The 5,703-nt window shown below is 38.5% G+C and overlaps 1 pseudogene; it reads right to left on the bottom strand.

Moving 5' to 3' along the window:
* Positions 1-1,601: 1,601 nt before the first annotated feature.
* On the bottom strand, positions 1,602-5,376 carry LOC118705465 (annotated as a pseudogene).
* Between the last annotated feature and the right edge of the window lie 327 nt (positions 5,377-5,703).

The raw sequence follows: 5,703 nt of genomic DNA, 5'->3' as shown, positions 1-5,703 counted from the left end.
CTTTCTGTGATTGAGTATTTGCTTCTTGTAAACACTGGTTGGAGAGCGCCTGAAGTTAGAGGTAGGACTGCTATCTGCGAGGGCTATGCACTGAGGAACCCAAGTGGGGGTATATTTTCGACTTGGCTTTCCAAAAGCAATTTTCCCTTATTGGTTTTGAAAAGCTATCCCATACCATTTATTTGAATAAGAATTGAATCACATTGTCTGGATCTGAAAGGAAAAGCTGAACCAAAAGCAGGGCATTCTCCACAAAAGTAATGCCAGGGAGCCTTCTGTTATCATCCTTGGACATTATATTTCGGCAGATACACATTTTTTCTAAACACAGTGACCTGCATGATGTATGTGGCATTCCAAAAGCAATGACCCAGTAAATTTACTAACAGTTCCAGTAAATTTGCTTCACGGAGCCCGCATCTGAGGCTTGCCTTCTGCTCTTGGCATTTTCTGCCTAATATACCATGTAATATGGTTTAAATTGAGGGTTTTATTTTGTCAAATCATTCACTGGAGAGGCTAGTGAAGCCTTTTACTGTGCATTAAACACATCGAAGCCGCTGATGGTCTGGGTGCATCGCTTTTGAAGGCTTTGTTAGAGTTGTGAAGGGAAAAAGTCACCTAGACTCCTATTGCCTTTCAAACACATTTACTTCTATATTGTGTGTACTCCTTATTTTTATGTTACATTGCATAGAAGTATTTAGACTGCTGTACTTGAGATTATGCCTCATCATCTCTCACTGTCTCTCTTTTGCTTGATTTGCTGATAATGATGAGAAAGGAAATTCCCATTAATATGTTTAAGTTGAATTGTAATATTAGTTCTTCAGGTCCTCAACAATTTGGGACTGTCCCAGCACTGTTTGAATTTAATGAAACAAATTTGTGAATCTGACCCTCCAGGGGCTGCCCTCTGGGGAAAAGATAAATTTTGCATAACTGTATCTCTTAGGTTGATTTCTGACTTTTTTTTTTTTTTTCAATGAATCTAAATATTTTTGGAAGCAGGAAACCTTGTTTAAAATGTGACAAGCCGCCCAGCCAGTGTGGCTCAGTGCTTAACCATCAACCTATGAACCAGGAGGTCACGGTTCGATGCCCCAACAGGCCACGTGCCTGGGTTGAGGGCTTGATTCCCAGTGTGGGGCATGCAGGAGGCAGCCAATCAATGATTCCTTTCTCTGAAATCAATAAAAAGCATATTTTAGAAATTGACAAGTTTTTATGAATATTCATGTTTACTAAGGCAAAAATGAGAAATGAGATGAGCCAAAAACACTTATTTAAGGGAGTTCATTTATTGTAGGCAATTGGTCTTAAAGGGGAGACCAAAGATACTGAGCCCCAGGGAATTGCTCCATAATTAGCTTTGCACTGTCATCAATACAATGAACATAAAGTGATGTACAATTTATATAGCAGAAAGCCTTTGCAATTCTGACATACAAAAACAAGAGAAACATCTGTTTTCTGTTGATTTTATAAAAAAGTTTCTTTTATATAACCATGTCCAGGACTATGATTAGCACCACAAAATTATATTGTAGTGAGATGCTTAATGGAACAACAGTATCTATTATACAACTATCACCCAACTATTTTTTTTTGGCAGAATTTCATGTTCTAGTAACACAAATACAATGTGTATACAATCTTGTCTATTCGTTTTCTGCTCTGTGCAGCCTGGCATCAGGATTGGTAACTCTGATGGCCAGCTGGATTGCCCTTTCTTTAAAAATTTTTTAAAAAAAATTGATTTCAGAGAGGAAGGGAGAGGGAGAGAGAGATACAAACATCAATAATGAGAGAACCATTGATTGGCTGCCTCCTGCATTCTCCCTATTGGGGATCTATCCCACAACCCAGACATGTGCCCTGACTGGGAATTGAACTGTGCCCTCTAGGTTCCTAGGTCAACGCTCAACCACTGAGCCATGAGGGAGGGCTGGGTTGCCCTTTCCATTGTGGCTTTCCGGGTCTGAGAGGAGACACTGTGAGCAATCTCAGCACAGAATGATTTGTTGCACATCAGCGGCACTTCAAGCTCCTTGACATTGTGGACCAGGAACTTCCAAAAGCCAATGGGTCAGCATGTGCTTTGTTTCCTTTTACTCCCATAACCAGTGCTGGGCATCAAGATCTGGCCTTTGGATCTCCTGTACACCCTATTACACCCTATTACCAATGCCTCTGGGTTTCACCAGTTGCATTTAATTTGGACATATTGGTCTGACTGGTGCCAGGGAACGTCTTGGTCCTCTTTTTGACAATCTTGAGTTTCATGAGGGATCTGAGGACAGCCAAAATGCAAAGTAGGAGATGGCTGTGACCAAGGAGAAGCCACCCAACCACTTTTTATTTTTTATTTTAATTTTTAATTTTTAAATATATTTTATTGATTTTTTACAGAGAGGAAGGGAGAAGGATAGAGAGTTACAAACATTAATGAGAGAGAAACAACGATCAGCTGCCTCTTGCACACCCCCTGCTGGGGATGTGCCCACAACCAAGGTACATGCCCTTGACCAGAATTGAACCTGGGACCTTTCAGTCTGCAGGCCGAGGGTTTATCCACTGAGTCAAACTGGTTTCGGCTACCCAACCACTTTTTAATGGTTTAAAATAAAAGAGACTATACGGATAGTCAGTTGCTGTCATTTATAGAAGTGTTTAATGAACCAGAGAAAAGTATTCTTTCTCTATCCTCACTGGCTTCATATTCAATAACACAGCTGAAATAAGCATCAGTGGTCTAAGGAATTTGATTTTAGTGCCACGAATCAAATTTTCTACAGGTTACTTCTTAGAGCCATTGGAGATTATTCCCATTTAAAAATATTTTTATTGATTTCATAAAGGAAGGGAGAGGGAGAGAAAGATAGGAACATCAATGATGAGAGAGAATCATTGATCAGCTGCCTCCTGCATGCCTCCATTTGCCCTGACCTGGAATTGAACCATGATCTCCTGGTTCATAGGTTGACACTCAACCACTGAGCCATGCTGTCTGGGCCCAATTTTAATTAGATTTTAGACACATGAAATTCATGAACTAAATCTTTCATTTGATAAATATTTGAGCGGCTACTTTATGTATCAATTTGCTAGTGAATAAAAGAGACATAGGTTTTACTCTCATGAAATTTATTTATTTAAAAAATATATTTTATTGATATTTTTACAGAGAGGAAGAGAGAGGGATAGAGAGGTAGAAACATCAATGAGAGAGAAAAATCGATCAGCTGCCTCCTGCACACCCCCTATTGAGGATGTGCCTGCAACCAAGGTACATGCCCTTGACTGGAATCGAACCTGGGACCCTTCAGTCTGCAGGCTGACACTATATCCACTGAGCCAAACCGGTTTTGGCTCTCATGAAATTTAGGTTCTTCCAGGGGCGTGGGAGATTAAACAACTAATTTCATGGAGTAACTTAAACAAATTATAACCATTTTTTTTTTCTAAAATAATTTTAGATTAATAGCTGTTTCGCTTGAACACAACAGTACAAAAGTGATTTGGTCATCAAAATATCCCCATACCCAAGTATATTCTGAATATTATTACATTGCCAAAATTCTCCAGGTGGATAAAAATGCATTACTTAAGATTAAGAAGCATTCAGCTGCTGGTGCTGTTGGAAGCAATCTTATTTAATTTTCCTCAGAGAGTACACTTGCTGCTAATTTTGTTTTTGTATTGAAAGACAGCAATAAAAAAATGTTTGACAGTCAAGGTACAAAGGAAAATCACATCATCAAAGAGTCTGTATTGATATATCTGGAAGCAATTTAATCTTTAGGCATTCAATTTCTAATTCTCAAAGATACTTAAAAATAATAATAAAAGTCTTTGAGTATGGAAAAAGCCATAAATTCCTGTAAAACCTTGTAAAACTATTTTTCTGGTAGCTGACTAAAGAGCTGAATTATACCCAAATATACAGGTAAAAAGTCCATTCTCTGTACCCATCTGGGTCACCCTCACTGGTTGAACATGAACCAGAATAAATTATAAGGGGAAGGTGACTGCTTCATACACTTGACGGGAAATTATGACAGACTTAAAACAAATCAAAATAACTGAGGAGGCTTAGAAGTGAAATCCGGAGTAATTGTTAAAACAGAATAACTTCTCATTAGTTTAGTAGGGTCCAGATTTTCAATATCCTTTCCTCAATCTGTCCATCTGGTATTCTACAATAGAGAGAGCACCAAGCCAATGTTTAAAGTAGGTGACATTTTTTTCCATCCTTCCTTTCCACCTTTGTTATAGTTTTTCCTTTGCTCTAAATCACTTTTAAAAATACATAGTTTTTATTGTTTTCAGAGAGGAAGGAAGAAGGGGAGATAGAAACATCAGTGATGAGAGAGAATAATTGATTGGCTGCCTCCTGCACACCCCACACTGGGGATGGAGCCCGCAACCTGGGCATGTGCCCTTGAACAAAATTGAACCTGGGACCCTTCAGTCTGCAGGCCAACACTATACCCAGATATTATTATCATTCAAAGTTCATTGTTCACATTAGAGTTCAATTTTTGTGTTGTATATTCTAGGGGTTTTGACATGTATCCATTAGAATTATATGGAATACTTTCACTGCTGACAAAATCCTTTATGCTTCACTTATTCACCCCTCCCTTCCTTGCTAACTCCTGGAAATCACTGACCTTCTTACTTACTCCATAGTTTGCCTTTTTTAGAATATTACATAATTGTAATAAAAGAATATGCAGCCTTTTTAGATTGGCTCCTTTCACTTAGTTATATGGATTAAAGTTCCCTTTAATGGCTCGATAGATATATTTTTAGGACTAAATAATATTCCATTATCTGGATGTACCATGGCTTATCCATTCACCCAATGAAGAACATCTTGGTTGCTTCCAAGTTTGGCCATTATAAATAAAGCTTATCTAAATATATATGTGCAGGTTTTTGTGTAGGTATAGTTTTCAACTCATTTGGGTTAACACCAAGGATTGCAATTGCCAGATTGTATGGTAAAAGCATGTTTAGCCAAACTAGCCAGTTTGGTCCATTGGATAGTGCATTGGCCTGAGGACAAAAGGGTCCTGGGTATGATTTGATTAAGGGCACACATCTCCGTTGTAGACCAGGGCTCATGCAGGAGGAAACCAACTGATGTGTTTCTCTCACAATGATATTTCTCCTTGTCTTTCCTTCTCTCTCCCATGCTCTCTAAAAAAAATCCATGGAAAATGATCCTCAGGTGAGGACTAAAAAAAAGCATGTTCAGTTTTGTACCAACTGTCTCCCAGAGGATCTGTACCACTTTGCATTCCCTGCAGCAATGAATGGGAGCTCCTTTTGCCCCATATCCTTATCAGGATTTGCTGTTGTCAGCATTTTAGACTTTCATTATTCTAATGCAAGTATAGTATTATATCATTGTTTTAATTTTCAATTCCCTAAAGACATACTATATTGAGCATCTTTTCTTTTCTTTTTTAAAAAAATATATTTTATTGATATTTTAGAGAGAGGAGGAAGGGAAAGAGATAGAGAGCCAGAAACGTCGATGAGAGAGAAACATCGACCAGCTGCCTCCTGCACACCCCCTACTGGGGACATGCCCGCAACCAATGTATCGGGTCTAGTAATAATGTCGTTTTTAAACATTCGTTTAAAATCTTGCTTGGCGTTGACTTGTATTGACATAACCTTCAAACACGT

The sequence above is a fragment of the Pipistrellus kuhlii genome, unplaced genomic scaffold (assembly GCF_014108245.1).
Source record: "Pipistrellus kuhlii isolate mPipKuh1 unplaced genomic scaffold, mPipKuh1.p scaffold_m20_p_5, whole genome shotgun sequence".
NCBI lineage: Eukaryota > Metazoa > Chordata > Mammalia > Chiroptera > Vespertilionidae > Pipistrellus > Pipistrellus kuhlii.
The sequence above is the reverse complement of the archived record's forward strand: the minus strand, read 5'-3'. Positions and strand labels throughout refer to the sequence as shown.